Source organism: Corvus cornix, chromosome 6, assembly GCF_000738735.6.
Source record: "Corvus cornix cornix isolate S_Up_H32 chromosome 6, ASM73873v5, whole genome shotgun sequence".
Lineage (NCBI taxonomy): Eukaryota > Metazoa > Chordata > Aves > Passeriformes > Corvidae > Corvus > Corvus cornix.
The window spans coordinates 35104147-35126777 of NC_046336.1; the positions used below are offsets into that span (position 1 = coordinate 35104147).

Consider the following 22631-nt stretch of genomic DNA (forward strand, 5'->3'; position numbering starts at 1 on the left):
TCAACACCTGCAACAAAAGTGGGGCTAATATTGGCTTATTATTGAACATCCATGTTTCAGCTCCCCACCCCAAATGCAAAGGTGGGTGTGAAAATACCAACAGAACATCACAAATCTTCAAACATGAGTTTAGATTGGATATTGGGAAAAATTCTCCCCTGTGAGGGTGAGGAGGCCCTGGCACAGGGTGCCCAGAGAAGCTGTGGCTGCCCCTGGGTCCCTGGCAGTGTCCCTGGCCAGGTTGAACTTGGAGCACCTGTGGAAGTCGCTGCCCATGGCAGGAGGTGGAACAAGATGAGCTTTAAGATCTTCCAACCCAAACCATTCTGTGCTTTTATGAATAATCTGCTTAGAAACCAGGATCTTCAATGCTTCAGCAGCTTCCTACAGCAGAACCAACCCAACCAGCACCCCCAAACCAACCCACCCCCTTCGGGCACCGTGCCGTGCTCAAACCTTGCCCACGTGGGATCTGGACAGGAGCAGCGCTGAGTGTCTGTGGGCTCTGTGCTCAAGCAGCAGCAAGCTCTGGCCGCTGTCCCCAGCACAGCTGAACACACATCCCTGTGCTGCCTCGGGATCTGGGTCAGCCAGAGATAGGGCAGGGCTGGAAACAGAGCCCCGTGTCCCCGTGCAACCCCGCAGACAACTCCGGTACTGAGGAGCGCGGAGCGATGCTCGCCATCCCCCTGAGACTATCCAAACCTCCTCAGACTGATACACAAGCAACAAAGGGCCATCAAAGGAAAACAGATGAAACACTGGAAAGGCAGAAGGTTTTTTCCCTACGAGGCAGGGCAGAAGGATGGAAGCAGGAAAATAAGGGGACACTAAATGTTTGTGTTATGATCCATATTTTAACTCAGTGCAGGTGTTTTGGGAGGTTTTTTTACCTCCAGTGACTACCTAAAAGCCATTTGTTATCAGAAAGTTAGATTTGTGGGAAACCTCTGGGAATCTAAGTGGCAGCACGAATTTAAAATTTAAAAAATCATGGGACAGAAAGGGAAGTTGTGCCCAAGGAAACCGAGAGCAGTCTTGTGACTGATGGTAACGCGGCTCTGAAATGCAAACTCCAGTATAATCTGCCAAACCAGCCATGCAGATTAGGAAAAGGAAGCCTGGCAGAAACCACAGAGAAAACAGATCCTCACTGAAGACTTAAATCAGTTATTCAACATATTTTTTTAATATTAGGGTTTGTTACTGGCCATGTATGAGACAGTAGCCAGACCACAACAGTTGCTTCCTCCCAACTGCCTTTGCCAGGGTTGTAACTAAAGCAAAAGAAAACTAAGTTTACATGCTAGGATACCCAGTCTAGAATAATATTTCCATATTTCATTAGCAATATAAATATTTTATTTCAAATATCCTACTTTTGAAGTCCCAACACATCAGAGCCACATGAAAAAGACTCCGAGCCTCCAGAGCTGAAATGTAAATATCTATAGATATTCATCCATGGTGCTGTTCTCTGCATTTCAGCTGTTACTTTTCATAAGCCCACCCAAAAGACACACCATCAACATCATTCATTTTCAACGCCCTTCCTCTTGGAAAACAAAACAATCCCTGGGTTTGCCTTTATTAATTTAGTTTCATGTGACACAGAGTGTCCCTTGGTCTGAAAGACAAAACACCACAGATATTCAAGATTACTTCTGGTATAAATAGCCTGGCTTTTTGAACACAGAACCCTTCTCTTTCCAGCAATACCTGCTCAGAGTTGCACCACAAATCAAGTAAGTCTCTTCAAGACAGGTATCTGCAGGATGGAGAGGAAGGCTTTTATTGCATAGTTGCTCTAGAAAAATCAGAAACACAGGAAAGGGAAGAAAAAGGAAAAAAATCCCAAACCATCTTGATTGCCAACGAGTAATGGGTGTACAGCCTGCATGGTGGGAATGTGTCTGGCTAGAGCCAGATCTCCTGACAATGCAGATGAACTGTCCTGGCATCTTCCTTTTCGTGGTTATGCCACAAGCAGGAAAAACCCTCTCGGTTTATTTGCTGAATTCCAGTCCCTTTCTTTCCTCTCCATCACAGGAAGCCAAATCCCTCTGTTTGCACAGAGTTCTGCCACTGCTGGCCTTGGCCTTGATAGCAAAAACAGGCTCCAGCAAACCCAGTGTGGCTGGGGACACAAATCCTCCCCTTCCCAGTCCAGCCATCCAGCACCTCCTCCTCCTCCAGCAGCCACAAGGAGGGTGCCAAACAGCTTCAGAGCAGCTCTGGACCCTGCTCCAAGGGTCCTGCTTTTGCATTTCACAGGTGATTTCATCATTGTTGCTCGGTGTTTCGGACACTGAATGCGACACTTTGATGCTTCAACAAAATTCGAATTTCAGAATTTGGTCTCCAGAAACCCAATCCAATTCCTCCCTCAGTGCTGCAAAGTAGCTTTATCTGTGTGTCAGACTATTCCTACTCGTTGCATCGACTGTTCCTACTCAGCTGCTCCCAATCCATGTCAGTGACACTGCTCCCATCGATGATCCTGTGACACCAGCAAATCCTGCTTAAATCTTGCTGCTGACAAGTGGGCACTGAACCCAAAGAGCAGGAATACACAAACATCCTCCCTGAAACAAGAAGCATTCCTTACAATTTGAACTGATAGATGATTTAAGATTACAAAGTAACACTGAAAATGCTCTTCCTTCCACACTGAGTGATGGTGACAGTGCGTGTACCACCAGGTACACATCAAACAACTTCCCAGACCACAAACAGAGTCACTTCAAGTCAGTAAGGTGTGTTCAAAGGCTGCAAAATATGTTTTACATATTCCCCTCAGCTCAAAAGTTATGATCAATTAGGTTCACAAAGAAGGAGAAATAAGGAAAGGTAAAAACTCAGATCTCGCCATCTTACTGTTCTGGAAATTATGAATATTTCAACAACCACCTGAAAGCCTCAGAAGTAAGTTCCTCCTGCAGACACATCCAATTACCTCTAAATTCCTTTTCTAGTGGCACACTTGAGGCACAGGAGATGTGCCTGTGCCACGTTGTCCAACATCTGTATGGAAGTGTCCATCAGCCGCCTGGTTACGGACAATGCCAAGGAATATTTCTGGAATAGTGGCTCTCAGCCATCCTTTCTCCTGCAGGCAGCCACTCCATGACCTGGCACACCGAACAGGAACGACTGGAGGGCTGGGTAACAGATCCACAGGCTGAACTGGTAGGATTTGAACACATCAATTAGATCCATTCCAAAAGCAACCTGCAATTCCAGCCAAACAAGGGAATCTCAGCCGGAGGTGCCGGCTAAGTGCGACCAGCCTGTGTTCATGCCATGGAAATTAAGCTATGTTTAAAAATAGAATCCCAAAATGGTTTGGGTTGGAAGGGATCTTGAAGTTCAGCCAGTGCCACCCCTGCCATGGGCAGGGACACCTCCCACTGTCCCAGGCTGCTCCAAGCCCCAATGTCCAGCCTGGCCTTGGGCACTGCCAGGGATCCAGGGGCAGCCCCAGCTGCTCTGGGCACCCTGTGCCAGGGCCTGCCCACCCTGCCAGGGAAGAATTTTTTCCTAATATCCAATCTAACCCTACTCTCTGTCAGTTTAAAATGGAACAATATTTCACCTTCCAAACCCCCCCACCTGGGGAACGCTGTTGTCCACCACTCACCCACAGCCCATAAAACTGTTGCAAAGCAACCCAAAACAGACTGCAAAGCTCAGCCAGCACTTTGTCCACCCTTCACAGCCAGAAATAACTAAAAATACTTCAATCAGATGCCACCTGAGATGGGGGGGCATGTGATCCCTCTTGTCAGAAGGGACCGAGGGGTGTCCAGCTGCCAGCACAAGGCACAGCCTTGAGCAAACTTTCCTTACCAGTCTAAACACTTCCTTTTAACTAAAAGAAGGCAACCCAAAACTTGCACTGCAAGACACCCTCCTGCAGATGTGTTTCCTCTCGTGAGGCTTTAGGCAGGAGGGGCTAAGAGCTGATCCCATTCCCTCCATCCACCCCAGCACGAGCACCCGCTTTATGAGCGCACCACAAGCGCGGCTCCCCGCGGGGCACCCGCCACACGCTGCTCCCAGCAAACACAGCCAAGTGCTGAGATAATCTCCGTTGGTTCAGGCACTCAAAAGCCACATCCACCCTTGGAAAAACAATTAATAAAAGTCAGCATTCTGTCCCGGGAAGTGGCCACGGGAAGTAACCATTTAATCGACGAAGGGACGCCTGTCGCTTCGGAAGGATCGCTGCGAAACCAAGCGTGGGTTTCACAGCTGCTGCTACACAAACAGTTAACGTGCAACAAGGAGCAGCCCTGCTCTTACGGCAGCCAGAACTGCAGGAACCCAGCGGCTCTGTTCTCCTTCCAGAAAGAGGAACCCAAACAAATCAACCTCCGTCCCTTCTGTGGCAAAGTACCGCATGACCCGCCAGCTCCAGAGGCATCTGGCTTAAGGATCTTGAATTATTTGTTGTTGTTAAGTGTCAGCAGAGGAGAGGGAGGGAGAGGAGGAAGGATTTCAATCTGCAGTCACGTGCATGCCATAGCTCTCTGCAAGCAGATGGGCGAAGCTCAGATTAGCAAGGTATTAAGGAGAGCAAGGCAGGGACACCGATGAGGTGCTGCTTGAAAATAGCCCCACTCTGACCTATCTCCTCTCCCAGATGGATCAGGAGATCCACAGCCATGGCTCTGTGCTCACAGCGAGCCATGGCTCTGTGACTGCTGGGGAAGGATAGGAGATGGCAAGAGTACTGGAAAAAGCTGCTGAGGTTGAAGATAAAAGGGGAATGACCAAGTAGATAACGAAGCAGCAGCTATGCAGGGCAGTGTGATGCTCCTTTCCATCTCCCTGCAGCGGAGCCACACAAGAGCTAGCTGGGAATAAGCACTTCCCTTAGGTAAATTCTCAGGAGACACATTCCCTAGGGACGTCCAGCAGGATCCAATATCCCTGCTGTGTGCCTGAGTAAGCAAACAAAAAAGGGGAATGACAATTCTGCTGCTGCTTCTGATGTGCAGGGGCTCCTCCTGTCCCTGGGGTAGCAGGAGCAGGAGGGGTGAGGTAGGATGTTCTGGTACTGCAGCAGTTCATCTGGGGGTTTGGACTGGATGTGGGGAACGAATTGTTCCCTGTGAGGGTGGGAAGGCCCTGGCACAGGCTGCAGCAAGCTGGGATAGTGGAAGGTGTCCCTGCCCATGGCAGGGCTTGGAACGAGAGGATCTTTAAGGTCCCTTCCAACCCAAACCATGCTGGGATTGTGTGATCTGACAAGGAGCCCGTGAGGCAGGACACTGGGAAAAGCCCATGCAGGCACCTCCTGACAGGCTCCACGGCTCCCGAGCATTCCCTCCAGGCCTGGGAAATGCATATGGGCCTCCTGAACACATCAGCAACCAGCATATTTTAGGAGTACAAAACAAATAAGGGCCAGCTTGCCACAGCTGCTGCTTTACCCACCCAGCCCACGGTCAGACTTGCTCTACAGGGCTGCCCTTGGGCTGTGCTCTGACACGCAACTTTTAGAGAAATCTCCAAGATCTCCTAAACCTGATAAAATACAACATTTTGGTAATAGGCTATTAAAAAAATAATAAAATCTTCCGTGTAGAAAGATCATGAAAACTCATTGTGAGTCCTCCAGGAATGCCAGAGCTCCTCCCGCAAGCAGCGCAGAGCTGTTGTGCATTGTAAATGTTGAAATGACTAATGGTGGGAAAAATAAAAGTGGTATTCTGGAAACAAGACCAAGTGCTATGAGTGTTCACACCAAAAGATATTAAACAGTCACAGAAGTTCAAGTTTGGGGTTTGATTAGGTCTTTTTGTTTTGCTTGTGTGGTTTTTAGAGATAAGGGTGGGACTACCAGAGATAGCACAGGATATAAATACACATGAGATTCTCTTTTAAGAGTAAATATATTATTATCTGTCCTCAGGCATTGCAAAAGCTTTTCACTGGGTCTGAAAATAACCTAAATTCACAAGTATTTCATGTGGGTGAGGGGATAAAAGTACTGTAGCAAATATCCTGATGAAATATGCAGCTCACCCTGTGTGGCACCACAACAGTGCTGACAACGAGGGTCTAACTCTAGGTTTGACTTCACATCAGCAGTGAAACAATGTGGGGACTGGAATTTATCTGATCCTGAAACAAACTTCTGCTGGTCTGGATCGGTCTGAAATGTAAGACATGCCACATATGGCACCACATAAATTCAGATTTGATGGGGACACAGTTGAGCTCAGCCCAGAAAAGCCAGCATTTCCTGGACAGCACAAGGAGACCATGTTCCTATGTGGTTTTGGGATTTCTTGCCCTCCCCAAACATCATCTGCAGGAGACAGGTTGCCAGCAGCAGGGCTGCAGGCTCTCCTCCCTTTCTGGAGGAGCAGGGAGGAAGGAACAATATTCAGAAAGCTCTCGAGAAGCAGTGGAACAGCCCCTGGGGTATGGAGCGGACACAGCGCCAGCCCAAAAATCAGGAAACCTGGAGCTCCTTAGCCCACTAAAAGCCAGGTTTTGCCAAGTAACCAATTTCCTTACACTCTCCATTAAATAAAACATGAAGGGCAGGCAGAGACATAAAATATGAATGCACACCCATCCGAAAGCAACAGGCCCTGCTACTGTAGGTGCTGCATAAATCATTGAGGACAAAGGGACTTGTGTCCCCTAACAGAGGGCACAGAATCTGGGGTCAGTCAGCAGGCAAGGGAGTCTGATATTAAAAAGTGTTGCATTTATATTTGCCTTTGTGAGCTACACTGCCTAAAAGTAGCAGAAACCACTTTAGTTCATGTATTATTTAGTCAGGCCAGATGGGTGAAAGGCAGAACCAAGCCTCGAGACAAACATCAGATGATTTCGGTGTGGGTCTCCACCAAACACAGCACTTAGAATGGGATGGCATGCACAGAATCCCAGAATGTTCTGGAAGGGACCTTACCTCCAGTTCCACTCCTGCCATGGGCAGGGACACCTCCCACTGTCCCAGGCTGCTCCAAGCCCCAATGTCCAGCCTGGCCTTGGACACTGCCAGGGATCCAGGGGCAGCCACAGCTGCTCTGGGTAGTCCCTGGGGACACTCACTGGAAATTCAAACCAAAACGCTCCTTTCTGTCTGATTTCCCTGCCTGGGGCCACGACAGCAGTTCTGAAGTGCACTGCTGAAACTCACTGCTGTTACCTGTTTTCCAGAGCTTTGCCACGCAAACACAATGTCTTCACAATTTCAAGTGTTAGCAGTTACAAGTATTGCTTTGGCAAATTTCTCTAGGGAAGAGTAATAGCTACTTATGGAAAACTTGCCCCCAGTCACTGCCATCTCCTTTGTCTTGAGATTTTTTTATTTCAGGCAGCTGACTGACAAATAACACTACTGTTTACAATGCACAACATCTTGCCTCTTCTGCGTTGGTACAATTTGCTTCGAAAGGCACAGCAGCTTTCAGACAACTGGTGGCAGACAACAACCTCCAAGTTCAGTCATGACAACTCTGTATCTAGTTGAAAAACCACCCTCCACCTTGAAGAGTAGGCCCAAAGTATTTCTGGCCTACCTTTTTACTACTCTGTATTTACGAAGTAGACTTGAGGTGACTTTGCAGCCAGATGGATGAGCTCAGGATGAAGCCTGTGCTCAGCTGTGTAAGTGAATTCTCTAGGACAGGACATGCAAAGCTCCAAGCCAGTGGTACTCAGGTCTTCCAGGGACTTCACACTGCTCTTTCCTACCTCACAGGACTACAAAGCTCAACAGGTCCCCACTGAAGACCCAGAAATAGACACGTCTGCCCTAACACAACTTGTGGCTGCCGCCTCCTCTGATTAGCCAGAGGTTCAACAGAACTGAACGTCATCTTCATGCCCAAAGTTATTTCTGAGTATAAAATCACTTCACAGACTCCCAGAATGGTTTGGGTTGGGAGGGACCTTAAAGCCCAACCAGTCCTACCCCCTGCTACGGGCAGGGATACCTTCCACTATCCCAGGGTGCTCCAACCTGGCCTTAGACAGATGGAGCAGCCACAGCTTCTCTTTGCAGCTTCTGCTCACCAGTTTTCAAAGGTACTTTTTAGACAGGACTCCCTCCCTGCTTCAAAGCTCGGCATAAAACTGGATTTATTGATGCAGCCCCGTGACTCATCAGCAGAGCATGGAGACAAATTGTTATGTGCAGGAATCTCACAAAATCAGGAAGAAATAAAGAAACTGGGAAGAAAAATCAGGAGCATTCACCTGAAGCTGAGACCTAGACAAGAACCAGCAGGAGTGTTTGTGCTCTTTGGCTTTTTTCCTCTTGATTCTCCTTTCCATCCCGGTAGAGTCTGCTCTTCCCTCTCTGCTTTGCTCCGTGAGGCCCCTCCCAGCCCCACGTGTCAGACCCTTCCCAGCCCAGTGGCACAATCCAGATGAAAAGTCACCAGCATTAGGAGAAAGCGGAGAGGCTCTAAAACCAGGGAAGTGCCAAATCACCACCAGAAAGAGAGGACAGAGTATTTTCAATAACTTTGTGGTGTCTGCTCATCCTCCTCCCTGCCCAAAAGGAGAATCAGTGTGAAAGGATCCCAAGAACTGTAAATAAATGATGACCCTGTTCATCAATGAGCTCAGACTGCAGTGAAATGAAAGCCACAGCATGCTGGCTCTGTAATCACTCAGAATAAACCCCTCCAACGGGATCACTCCTGTGCTGATGGCTCAATTATGCCTGGGCAGAACGTTACACAACATTAAACATTAACAAAAGTCTGAGCCTGGGTCACTCTTCTCCCACATAAATCCAAACCAGTAACCCGGTGCTCTTAGCTTAAGTAACCCCAAATTACCAGATCAATTCTTTTCCCACCTCTCCCTTCACATCTGGTAAAAGCCAAGCCATCACACACAGGGAAAAATGTCTGCAAACAGTCCCTTTGCTGCACCTTTGTACTGTTATCATTTAAAATACACATGGTTTGGGAGAGGGTTGTGATGTAAATTTAGTAGCTCAGAAATCAAACCGGGGCAAACTGTTCTGGGCTATCAGAGTTCACTCTCACCTCCCCTTCTTCACTCTAAAATCCTATTCCCAGCAAACAGCTGCACCACTTCTGTTTCCTGAAGCAGCAAGGAGATCCGTGAAGGCAAACATAGCAGAAAGTTGCTTTCATTTCTCATTCAGCTTTTGCAGTATCATTTTCCATAACTTCACCAGGACTAGAGATCCCCTCACCACCTGAAAAATCTGTCCACTCTCTCTCTGCAACTGTATCAACACAAACTAAAGTTTCTCAAGGTTTGCCCAGGTCAGATCACAGGATCCCAGGATGGCTCAGGCTGCAGGGAGCACAGAGGGCACCTGGTGGCACCTCCCAGCTCCAGCAGGGCCATCCCGGAGCACAGGCACAGCACTGTGTGCACACAGCTCTGCAACAGCCCCAGGGAGGAGAGCCCAGAGCCTCTGTGGCCAATGTGCTCAGGGCTGGCACTGCCCAGGGCAGCAGTTCTGCCTCCTGGGCAGGGCAATTGCTGGGCTCAGGCCCTGCCCGGTGCTCTGGTGCCATTGCTGGGCCCCGGAGCAGAGCCCGGGCCCTGCTCGGAGCCCTCCCTGCAGCCAGGGACAGCCAGGGCTGAGGGCCCCTCTCAGCTGGGGCTCCTCTCGAGGCTGAGCAGCCCCGGCTCCCTCAGCCTGTGCTGGGCACGGAGATGCTCCAGGCCCTTCCTCAGCTGCGCAGCCTCCGCCGGCCCCGCTCCAGGAGCTCCCTGGCCCTGCTGTGCTGAGGAGCCAGGGCTGGACACAGCACTCCAGAGGTGCCTCCAGGGCTGCCCAGAGGGGCAGGATCCCTCCCTGCCCTGCTGGGAATGCTCTTCTGTCCTGCTGCCCCCAGGATCCCATTGGCCTCCTTGGCCCCAGGACACTCTGCTGGCTCAGGGACAGCTCGGTGTCCCCCAGGACCCCCAGGACACTCTGCAGGCTCAGGGACAGCTCGGTGTCCCCCAGGACCCCCAGGACACTCTGCAGGCTCAGGGACAGCTCGGTGTCCCCCAGGACCCCCAGGACACTCTGCTGGCTCAGGGACAGCTCGGTGTCCCCCAGGTCCTTCCCCTCAGAGCTGCTCCAGCAGGGACCCCCCAGCCTGTGCTGGTGCCTGGGGTTGTTCTTTGTTGCTTTAACCTAAGTACAACATCCAAACACACTGAGAGAGCTGAACAATGCCAGGATTTAGGTGGGGTGTGACCAGTTTAGAACAGACAAACCAATGTCCCCAGAGCAAAGCAGGTGGCTGAGATCAAAAGAGAAAATTTCAAAACACCAAAGGAGTTAGAAATAATATGGAAAAAACCCCAGAGAGCTGGGAAGATGAAAAAACTGAAATCAAAGTTGCACCGGAACTCATTAGCTGGTGGTCTTCCAAATAAATCCTTCTCTTTAAGCATCTCCTTGATGCTTAATACCCAACAATCCCAAAGCATCAGCTTCTCCAACACAAATAAATTGGAGTTAAATGTGCTCAGTTTCATTGTTTAAAAAAAATAAATCAAGTTATTACAACATCCATATTCTTAGTGGTGAAAAATCTGCTTGACTGCTGATCTTTTAAATTTACAAGAAAACAGTGTTATATCTATCACTGGGAACAATGAATTTTTACTCCTGCTTATGAAAAGCAGCCCAGTAATTCATGAGAAATCATACTGAAGTGTTTGAAACATAACTGAGTAAAAATACCTGCTTGTCTTCAGGATTCTTTTTCAGAGGTTGAAGTGTAACTTCAATTTTTAAATTCACTTTTAAAAGGTAGAATAATTCCAGGTAAACTCTGACTTGATACTGAATTCCACCTTGTATCCACAGGTCCTTGAAAAGAATAAATGCTGTTTGTCTTCCAATCATTTGCCCAGGAGATGTGTTATGTGACACGTTTTCTGTACTAAATATTAGATAAACATTCTTTAGCTATGATGAATAACTGCTGTAGTCCCTTCACCACGCCCTGTGCAGGGAGTGCTTGGTACAGGACGCGTCCTGGGTTTTAGCATCCATCTAGGATGGATTTCCAGGATATCTGAAATGCCCCTGGATATTTCTGAACGCTGAACAGGATGGGTCACTGTTTATCAGTGTGTGGCTGGGAGTGCTACAACAACAGGAGCTGTACTAGGGAACAGCAGGAGAACTCAAACTGTTCTCAAGGCTGATAAAGAGTTAAAAAACATTAAAGAAAGCAAGTAAAAATAAACTCAAACCCCAAAAACCAAAGACAAAAAAAGCAGCAGCAAACAAACTTTTCAACAAGGAAAATAATGCTTTTCCTAAGTGGATTTTAGAAATTCAGTTGATTTAGAAAAGGCAACAGAAAATATATCAAAAGGATCAGTGATAACCAGAAGGAACAGTGAGAAACGCTGAAGGTTGGTGACAAAATCAACCCACTTCCTAAAAGCAACACTCCAAAAGACCACGGTTTCCAAAGCACAAGTTATTTACCCTTGGCTTGTCTGTTGACTCTTTCTCCTGACACTTCACACATTTATTGCAAAATAAAGTCTCTTCTGAGAGTGTCATATTACACATTCACATTCAGGGAAATCACGCCCCCAGCACTTTTTGGTTTTGGTTTTTTTTTCCAAGCAGAACTCTCCCCATAAAACAGCAGAATAAGAACAATTCAAACAGCAGAGTAAATCTCCTTAAATCTTTGTCCTTAACTTGGGCAGACTAACCCAGATGAGCTTGGCTGCAGCTGGAAGTTTAAACCCAACCTTTCCAAAGGGAGCATTCCTGAATTCCAGTCCTTGCACACCTGGACTCGTGTCACCTGTGCCAGCAGAGCTCAACAAGCTTTTCTCAGAGGCATCCTCCTCCTCCTCTCCTGTGCCTGGGTGATTCCACGGTTTGTCTTTCCCGGGTTTTCTGCAGGCACACGAGCACAAGCAAGTCCTTCCCCTTTCGGTGGCAGCAGCGAGTTGTGAGAGCATCCCGGCTGGGTGTTGAAACCATACCTCACATTTCCTAATCCGCCTTTCTATTTTTAACCAGAGTCATTTCCCCCACCTCCTTTGCCATGCAGACAGCTGCAGAAAGCAGCTGGAGACAACAGAGTGCTCCATCAGGGCAATTTTCCAGGCGAAAAACCATCCTCAGGCCAGAGGCGAGTGCACAAGGGGCAGCACAGACACTCCCAAGGTGTGTTCCTTCTCCTTGTCCCTTGTGGCCACAACAGCTCTGACTGCACACAGAGTGTGGCAACCTGGTTGCCCAAGGGACCATGGCTCACCTAAACTGGCTGAGAACCCAGTCAGCACCTTTTGTCCCTAAAAACTCAAAGGAGAGAGGCTTAAGTGAGGATCCACAGTGTGGATCTGCTCCTGTGCTGGGCTGCCCCGGACAGGGAGGAGGGACCACCCTGCCCTCTGCAATCCAGTGCCACCACCTGATACAGCACTTGGGAGCACCTGCTGGGGTGTCCCCAGTACAGAGACCTCCTTCCACAAACTCACACCTCCTGGGAAAAGGGCTGGAGTCACCTTCTCCTCCAGGTCTGGATATCTCCCCCCTCAGGCACTCAGTCTCAGGTGTAACCCAGACGCACAGCAACCCCTGAATTCTCTCCTCACATGGAGAGCAGCTTTAAAAAACTCAGCTTTAAAAAGCTAATGTGCAGCCAGGCTGTAAAGTTAACCAAGCAAAAAGGGCACTTTCCTGAGCAGCAGGAGCAGTTTGGAGCTCTCAGAGGCGGCTGGAAAGCCGGGCAGGCAGAGCACAGGCTGTGCAGGGCGCTGAGCCGTGCCGAATGGCACACAGCACTTTGGGCACAGGCTCTCACTGGAACTGAGCTCCAGGTTTCTGAGCTGTGCCCTCCAAGGAATTGTTTGGACCCCTTTCCTCCCCGGAGATGCCTGAAAATCCCCTTGTAGGACCAGGCAGACCTTTGGCAGAAGACAGCCAGGCTGAGAGCTTGGCACCTAAAACACACCCAGCTTCGGGGGGAAAGGCACAACTCCAACACTCAGGGAGCTTAGAGGAGTTTAGCTGGAAGTTCTGAGTCATGCTCTTGGACATGGGCAACTAGAATAGCTTAAGCCCTTCTTGAGCCCGTTTTCTTTTGTTCAGGCAAAAGCTGCAAACATCACAAATGAAGCTCCTCCTGCTGTTGTCCATGTGCTACAGATTTGCCATACTTTAGGTTACTCACACAAAACAGACTCGATGCCAACGCAATCGATCAAAACGTAAAGCAAATGCAGACAGGACTGCACAGATTCTATGTATTAAATGCCTCAGAGAAACCCATCTCTTACGTGGCTACAGAAACAAAAGTCATCTGAAACAGAAGTCTGGTGTGGAATTAAGTGCAGCAAGACCCACAGCAAATCTTCCCAGCTCAAACGGATTCGAATCACAGGATGCCAGGAAATGAAGCTGCTGAGCAAAACACACCATCAGCCATGAGCCCAAGTGAATTTACATTTCATTAATGAATGACAGTGCTTACAGGTAAGTAAATGCTGTGTTTCCCCTCTGCCTTAGCTGGAGCTGCTCTCTTAGGAAAAAGACCGCAGGGAACAGGCCCTCTCCCCTCATTAATCCACTGGACTACAGCACTTTGTTAACAGGCACAGAAACCACGGCAGCAGCAAACACCCACACGTGAAACCAAGATCTGCAAGTAATTTCACTTCCTACCTTCTGGAAAACAGGAGTTTCAGGGGCAGGAAACCTCTTCAGCAGCTTTTACAAGCACTGGGCCCGTGGGTTAATGATTTACCTGACAGTACTGGAAGCAGATTAGCTTAGATAAGAGTGGTTTTGTTATGGTCTGTTTTCCTGCCTTTGTCTGCATAACCAAATCAACTGGCAAATGAAGGAGGCAGGGTATTACTTGACAGAGCAGGAAGAAATTCATGCTCCTCTAAGTTTGCTCACACCATCCTGCTTTAAAAAACCATTTTTTATATAGACACACATGCCCATCTGTACACACACAGCCCAAAAACCAACGCCTGGAGTAGCTGTTCTGTGTGTGTACACTTGTGTGCGCACATACACAAATATATGTATAAAAAATACACACAGATGAACTACTGCAGGCAGTTTGGTTTAGTTTCTTCCCCAGAAGTAAAAAAAACCCTTGACTCATCGCTCTAAATCTATTAGAAAGCTTCCAGATTAAAGCATTGAGTTCCAAAGAGGTTTAGGATGAGAAGAAAAGGCGGCTATGCCCGAAACGCACAAATAGGATCACAGCCCCTGGAAAGACTCCACAGCGGATCCCGGGCGCAGCTCACGGATAAAGTTCTGTTCCCCTGCTGCAGCGCCTGCAGCTCTCCGAGAGGATTTCTGCGCTCTGCCTGTGACTCACGGGCTCTGCTCCACACCCAGGGCCAGCCTGCTGTACAGCCGCAGCACTCACGCTGTGGGGCAGCGGTGACACCGTGACACACACGGAGCACGCACGGGCACACGGCACTGCCCAGGCACAGCCTCTCTGCAGCCTCACAGAAAGCCTGAAACACCTTCTTGCTCTTGCTGTTTCATACAAACACTGCAACCGCCCTGGGGATACCTGGCAGCACTCAAGGGGGAGGCCAGGCGTGGGGAGAGCTGCCCGAGGTGGCAGAAGGGACAGCAGATTGTCCCCGGCTTTCAGTCTGTGCAGGCAACGCCGTTGCCACGCTGTGTAATTCTGGTTATCTCCCGCAGGTGTATTGCAAACAAACCTCCAAACCCAGAAACCACAGGGAGATTCCGTGCCCCAGCAGGAGATAAAGCTGCCTGATGGAAACACACCCCTGACACAATCTGGGGGACAAGCCAGGGGGACTCACGGGCACCTCACTGCTGTCCCACGTGCTGGTAGCCTGGCTGGCTTCTAGGAAAAAAGACCCCAAGCTAAACTAAAAGCTAAGATTAAAACCAAAAGCAGCAAACAAGAAAGTAAGCACAGGCTTAAGCGCCACTTCAAAAAAAGTCACCCGAGCAAAAAGACAACCAACTCCCCAGAGCTGTGCTGTAGATCTGACTGTATCCAAGTCCCTCTGTCGCTTCCCAAACGCAGCCCCCGGCCCACCAGCAGCAGCCAAACACGCCTTTACTCTCAAACGGGACCATCCGGAGAGGAGAGCTACTCACTCCTGGAAATCAGGCGGCAGACAGCAGCAGGTAACACGGCTTTTCCCCTTCAGCTGCAGGCAGACGCGCCGCTCCCGGCAGCAGGACGGGGACACGGCGGCGGCGCGGCCACTCCCGGCCCCGCGTCTCCTTCGCCAGCCCCGACTTCCTTCGCCTTCAAAGTTGCCTTTCAACTTCCCCCGGGCTGGGCTTCGTCAGTGCTCCTTTCCCAGCCGCTCGCCAGCCCCGCGGGAAGCGCCTGCGGAGGGAAATCGGGAGAGGTGAGCGGAGAGATCCAGAGGGGATGGAGCGACCGCGCTCCCGCCGCTCCTTCCCCGGGCGCGCCCGTGCGTCAGCACCGGCAGAGGAGGGGACGGAGCGCCCGCGGCAGGAGGAACAGCGCGAGGAGGAGGAGGAGGAGGAGGCCGGGAGTGCCAGCCCGGCCGCGGGTGGTGCAACAGCTCCGGGCAGGGCTGTTCTGCCGGCAAACAGCGCCTAAAACACGGGGAAGTGGGTTTATCACCGAAGTTCAGTCTGTTCATTCCTACTGTACGCACGTAACGCTTTCATTTAAGTGTCGCTTTTGGAAGCTGAAAAAGTCACTGCAGGGAGGGAAGATTAATTTTTCCAATATACACGAGTACCAGATGTTAAGTCCTACCCTAAAAAGAAAAAAAAAAACCTCCACCGAAAAGTCGTGTTCCACCACACTAACACAAAGCAAAACAACCAATTCCCCAAGCTTTCCATGAATTTTTTGGCTCCATCCCACTGCTGCCACCAGCAGCAGAGTCCCTGGCCGGGCAGCATCTCCCGTCCCCGAGGGCTGGCATCCAGCCTCTCTCCCGAAAGTCACAGCAAGGACTGGAAGCACACAGGACCTCCGGGCACACAGATCCAGCGGGAAAGGCTGGTGAAAGCATCCCAGGTGAGACGGAGCAGAGGATGTGTGCTGGCCGCTGCCTTGGGACAGAAGGGAGCTGCTGTAATTCAGTACAAAACCACAACACAAAGCAGGCTGAGTCACATGTTGGGAAGACTGACGGGATGAGCAGCGCTGGCAGTGTTTTCCAGCAGAGCACGGACTCTCCCGAGTCTGCTGGCTGCTGGATCCAACAGACACACTGTCCAGGAGTGAAGTCAGAGGCGTAGGAAGCAAGCCTGCTTCCACTCCACAGATGAAATAATGTGGAAATTAAAAACTAGGCAGCGGCATTAACAAATAGCAGCATCAGGTTTTCTGAGCTCCATCCCGAGAGAGGAAGCCTGTTGCCAGGAATACCGAGGAATCTGCAGAGCCACATCGAAGAAGCACAGGGTGGAAAAAAGTATTTTCAGAAGCTGCACACAGAAATCCTTCCACACTCATCCTGTCATACAGAAAAAGAGTATTTGAAAGGAGTAGCTGCTTCGGGGTTTTTTAATAGATCCATGCCCCTGGACACAGCCCAGCAGTGCTTGTTCCTAACACATGGAAACAGCCAAGTATCCAGTGGAACAATGTGCTCACCATCAGCTCCTCCACAAAGTTTAGACACCTAAAAATGGCCCATGGTCAAATTCAACTCAGCCCATTTTATTTAAAATCTGAGGAGTGACGGGAAGTGTGGATGAGCCACCAGAGAGCTCCTTTTTTTTTTTTTCCAGCAGTCTTTTAGTAACTGGGCTCTGTAATACTCGACAGATATCATCTGCCCAAGCTGGCCCTGCTTTCCAGGGGAGCTTCTGGAGTGAAACTGGTAACTGCTCAGTACCTAAAGATTTCTGAGACATTATTCAATCGGTACCAACCCTGTAAATCCCTCCCACTGAGAATATATATAAGGAACCTACAGCCTAATTAGAAGACACGGCACAGGCCAAGGACTCCGTGTTATGCTGACAACACTCGTGTCTATTTCGGGCCCTCACACACCTCTCAGGGCAGCAGAAGTCACCTGGTGAGGCCAGAGACCAACTCAGTAACTCCCTCCTGACAAGAAATGGGTTCCTATCTGACAGAAATGCTCTTGTGTTACTCCAGCAGATCTTGGCAGTACTTTTCCCCCATGATCCAGGCCTGTGTGAGTTCAGTGACCTCAAGGCACATAACAAAGCCAGCTCTGTTCTCCCACGAGTCAGGTGGGGCCAGAAGGGAGAAGAGAAGACAGTTTGACGAGTATTACAGGTAATTAAAAGGGAGCTTTGGGAACACCTTTCCAACAGTGGTGCATTTAAATACTTCATGTGTCCAGGCAGATACAACATAACACCCTCTAAAGCCCCACACAAAAAGAAACACAATGAACTCTTCCACAGGACGTGCAAAGGAGGGGTATTTTTCTCCTACACAATCCAGCCAGGACATATTTAGCCTAAGGGCTGCAAGAGAGGACAGCCTGAGCTGATGACATAATTTTCTTTCTATAGGACTGAATATCTGGGAGTACTGCTCACAGTTCAGTGCCTGCTGCTGTTTCACCTCCATCCTGCTTCAACAGGAAGAGTGACAAGGACCCAAAAAACGCCTGAAGAACAGAGATTGCCACAGAGATGTTGCTTCTTTCCCCACCAGAACATGAGCAGTGTGACACAAAAACTAATTTGAGGTTGTCTGGTGGTACTGAGGAGAAAGAGCTGCTACCAAGCTCCAGTGCTGATGTGTCTTGATCATTCAAGCACCACGTGCATTTGGAATGTCCTTCCAAAGGCCTGGGGAAAGGCTTTCCTTGCCTTGAATCCAGCTTAAATCTGCCTAAATATAAAAAACAGTCAGATTATGTTGAGCCCCCTTTTCCCCCACCCATCAGAAAAGAATTATGTATTGGCAGATGAAATCCAGCACTGAAGGTGGGAACTAAACTCTAGTACAAGTAAGGAAAAAGCTAAGCTGCTCAGAATCCCAGGATCCCTGAGGCTGGAAAAGCCCTCCCAGCCCATGGAGTCCAAGCTGTGCCCGATGCCCACCTTGTCCCCAGCCCAGAGCACTGAGTGCCACCTCCAGCCCTTCCTTGGACACCTCCAGGCATGGGCACTCCAAAGCTCACTGGGCAGCCCCTGCCAAGGCCTGAGCACCCTTTCCATGCAGAAATTCCTGCTGCTGTCCAAGCTGAGCCTCCCCTGGCCCAGCCTGAGGCCCTTTCCCTTGTCCTGTCCCTGTTCCCTGGCAGCAGAGCCCGACCCCCCCGGCTGCCCCCTCCTGTCAGGGACTTGTGCAGAGCCACAAGGTCCCCCCTGAGCCTCCTTTGCTCCAGGGCTCAGCCCCTTTCCCAGCTCCCTCAGCCGCTCCTGGGGCTCCAGCCCTTTCCCAGCTCCGTTCCCTGCCCTGGACACGCTCCAGCCCCTCCAGGGCTCTCTGGCCAGGAGGGCCCAGAACTGGACACAGCCCTGAGGTCCCTCAGCAGGGTCAGCACAGCACTGGGACTGTGTGCTGTGTTCATATGGCTTCACATGAGCAATATAGATCTATACATCCACCCCATGTATCCCAAAAGACCTTCAAAGCATTTTTTTTGGTCTGTCCGTTCAAGTAACCTGTCCTGGTCACTGATACATCAGAAAAAATGTGCTACAGGAGCATTATAAAGCTACTCTGACCTTTGTTTGCATAAAATCACTTAGAGAAGTAATGTGAAACTTTATTATTACACATATAATAAAATAATAATTATTATTTCATCTGTGTTACAGCATTAACAGCCATTACAACGTCTTCTGTGCAAGGCTGTTAATGGCCAGTTGCTTTTGAAACTAAAAATATTTACATAATGGAGTTCTGATAGAAACTGAAAAACATGAAACAGCCGAGTTTAAAATCTCTAAAGTGCTATCAGAACAACTTCTAGAAGCGCCAGGCAAAGTGTTCAGGTGTGTTTGCTAACACAAGGGGAGCTTCCCGAGCACTGATGTGCTCATCGGTTCCAGCAATTAAGTTTCCCGGGAGGAATGCTGTGTCATGTAACGTGTGACTCACAAAGCAACGTCCACAGGAAACCACTCTTCTTCTGCCTCTCTCCCTATAAAAAGCTCAGCCTGCTTGCAAGTTGAACTGAGTTCCCTGAGCAGAATTCCTCCAGTTTCAGCATCATGTGCTCGAGCACATGTGCAAGAGCGAAGGTGTATTTTAAACCCTGGCAGCAAACCGGAATCCTCTGGAAAATCAGCTGGAAACTTGCCCTGCTCCTCGTTCAGCAGGGATCAGCTAAGAAACACCTTGTGTCGCTGTGTTTGGACACGTGGCTGGACTCTGCCGTCACAGCAGTTTTACAGTCCGGGATGCTCTGGATCCCAGGCACTCCCAGCCCACTCCCATTCCCGGACACAGGGCTGCACCCTCTGGGACAGTTCTGAGGGATCACACACATTCCTTGTGCACACACTGGAACTGGAACCTCGAAAAGGGATGGCAGGAGCAGCAGTGGGATCCCAAACCCCTGGAGGTCCACCAGGATACAGGACCTCACGGCGAAGCGTTTTCACTCCGTGCCACTCGTCATCCAAGCAGCTCCTGGAGTTCTCATCTAATCCAAATGGATAAAATCCTCCCTCTGCTCATCATGTGTGCTTCCCTGGGCTGCAGGGTGTGCTGAGCCTTCTGTTCCTCCTGGTTCAAGGCCGTGGCTGACCTTTAGATCCTTGGAGAAACACATGGATCTTCCCAGGGGTGGCTCTGCAGAGCTGAACGCCCAGCACCTCTCCAGGCAAAACACTCTGGAATGGCAATTCCATCCAGGGCACATGCAATCAAATACCCAGGCCAAAGCAAGAGTTTAATACCACTGAGGTCTCTTTTGAGCCTGGAAGAGTGAAGGTTTCCATAAAAGAGAAAAACAGAAACAAGACACCCTTTTCAAACTCCTCCACTCAAGAATAAGGACCTTTTTCACAGGGCAGGGCATCATTCCCACATGACTGCATCCCACATCCAGCTACAGCACTCCCAGCTTGGGAAATGCCACTCCTATTCCCCTGATCCACTTATTCTGCCCTCCCAGAAGTCTCATCACCCAGGTGTGTTAAAAACCTCTGCTTAAAAAAAGTCACCGCCTCAAAACTCCAGTTTGCTTCTATGTCTTCCAAACCCAAAATTGCAACCCAAAGGCTTCTATTACAGATTGTTTCCTCACCAAATCCTGTAATGGGACATAGACTGGTGTCCCACTGATTTTTCCATCAAAAGAGTTAATTCCTTTGCTGTTTGCCCCACACCTTGGGACAAGGCTGCTGGCTTTGTACACCAGCAGATTGGCACTAACAGGTGCTCTGGCTTCTTTAAGACCTTAGAGACTTTGAGTAAAATAAACATTTCAAAACAACAAACCCCAACAAACCAAAAATAAACCCAGCCACAACCCCAAAACCAAAGCAAGAGTTAATACAGGATTATGTTTGCTGCTAGAGGTCAGCACCGGGGCTCCTGGGTGTGGAGGGGGCTTTTTCCTGTTAAAGATAAACCAACCTTGTCTCCACATCCTGAGTGTTTGTTTGCACGCCACAGCCACAGTGAGCACAAAGCAGTGAGAAATCCACTCCTTGGGGCTCCTCAGCAGGAGGTTTATTTGTTGTCCCAAACACCTGCTGCTCCTGCCAGGAGCATCTCCCTCACAGCCAGGCAGCAGACCCAGAGCCACAGACACCCCACTCAAAGAGTCTGAAGATAAAACACCAGTTATCAATTCATCCCGGCCTCCAGCTCCCCTTTTCTCCCTGTGGAGCTGGCAGTCAATACCCACAGGTTAAACGGCCCTGACATCCCCATCTATCCAATACCTTTCTCATTAATAAGCATGATGTGGATTAACACTCAAATATCCACTTCCTCTGCCCCAAGGGCAAAGGGAACAGGCGATAGGAGCGATAAGGAGCTGTTGGTGAGGGCTGCAGGGTGTTGTATTCCCAGTATCCTGTGTCGGGGCTTTACACACGGGTGAGCCGTGCAATTCCATCATTCCAACTCTCATCCTCCTCCTTGTGACTTCCCCGGCCACAAGTTCACCTGGGTTCTAACGATGACCTTAATCAAGAGCTGGAAAGAAGAAATTATGCTCAGGAAGCCAGAGCTATTAATCCCAAAGGCTTAAAGGGTTTACTGGGGAAGTGTGGTTATTTGTCACCTTATCCCATCCTCCAAAAAAGGGAACAGGCAGCAACGCCACCACAAGCAAAGGCTGCTTTTGGTGTCACTCAGATAAAATCTAAATGTACTTTTATCTCTACCAATGATCAAAGTGCAATAAAAACTTGGCCTGCTAGACCTTGTTTTTATAACCTTGACCTCCAGTCCAGTTTATACTTAAAAGATGTTCAAGCACAAGCTCAGTGTAAGCATGAAAAATAAAAGCCTGGTTCTTCCACCAGGACCATTAAAATTCTGCTTTCTGGCTCACATATTCCCTAAAAAAATCAGCATTCAATGAAATCCCAACTCATATTGCTCACAGGGACACTTTTCTACAAGCACCTGAATTATGTGTCTCTCACTACAATTCCAAGCAGGAACTTGAACAGGGGCCTGAAGGAACATCATCCTGCTCCCACCAAAGCCAAGCCTCAGCAGCTTTGACCACAAAAGGTATAAAATCATGGAATGGTTTGGATTGCAAGGGACTTTAGAGATCATCTCGCTCCACCCCTGCCATGGGCAGGGACACCTTCCACTGTCCCAGGCTGCTCCAAAGCCCTGTCCAACCCCATCTTTGGACACCTCCAAGGATCCAGGGGCAGCCACAGCTCCTCTGGGCAACCTGCTCTGTCTGGGCTTCATCACACACTAATAAACTAAACTTGTATTTACAACACAAATATATTATGCTGTAGCATACACAGAGCAGCTGGATCAAGCCATGGCCAAACACCTTTCCCCTGGCATTCACCACACATATTTTGGCTGGCACTTACTGTGCTGGCACCTGCATTTCTGTTCTTGACACCAGTCACAACACACAGATTACTTTTGTGGTTTCAAACCCCAACATGTCAAAAACCCCTCTCCAGGAGCACAGAAAAGGGGAGTCACTCTGCTTGACACCCACAGCAGAAGGACATGGAGCTGCTGCAGAGTCCAGAGGAGGCCACGGAGCTGCTCCCAGGGCTGGAGCTCCTCTGCTCTGGAGCCAGGCTGGGAGAGCTGCCGGTGCTCACCTGGAGAGGAGAAGGCTCCAGGGAGAGCTCAGAGCCCCTTGCAGGGCCTAAAGGGGCTCCAGGAGAGCTGGAGAGGGACTGGGGACAAGGGCTGGAGGGCCAGGACACAGGGAATGGCTTCCCAGTGCCAGAGGGCAGGGATGGATGGGACACTGGGAAGGAATTGTTCCCTGGGAGGGTGGGCAGGCCCTGGCACAGGGTGCCCAGAGCAGCTGGGGCTGCCCCTGGATCCCTGGCAGTGTCCAAGGCCAGGCTGGACACTGGGGCTTGGAGCAGCCTGGGACAGTGGGAGGTGTCCCTGCCCATGGCAGGGGAGGCACTGGGTGGGCTTTAAGGTCCCTTCCCACCCAAACCACTCTGTGATTCCGTGATTCTGTGATACCCTGCTGCCTCCTGGGTATGCTGTCTGGGTATTCCCAGTGGATCATCC

The 22631-nt window shown here is 49.7% G+C and overlaps 1 protein-coding gene across 4 annotated transcripts in view; it reads right to left on the reverse strand.

The window, feature by feature from the left end:
• SGMS1 (sphingomyelin synthase 1) overlaps nt 1-22631 on the reverse strand; it is a 90205-nt gene that overhangs the window by 19824 nt on the left and 47750 nt on the right. For 3 of the 4 annotated variants that reach the window (XM_039553857.1, XM_010408642.4, XM_010408644.3), the window contains one exon: nt 15104-15341. The gene's annotated coding sequence lies outside the window, so the exon portion shown is untranslated. Of the gene's footprint in view, nt 1-15103; nt 15342-15963; nt 15982-22631 lie in introns of those variants that run through there. The other variant, XM_019291384.3, reaches the window with a different exon arrangement.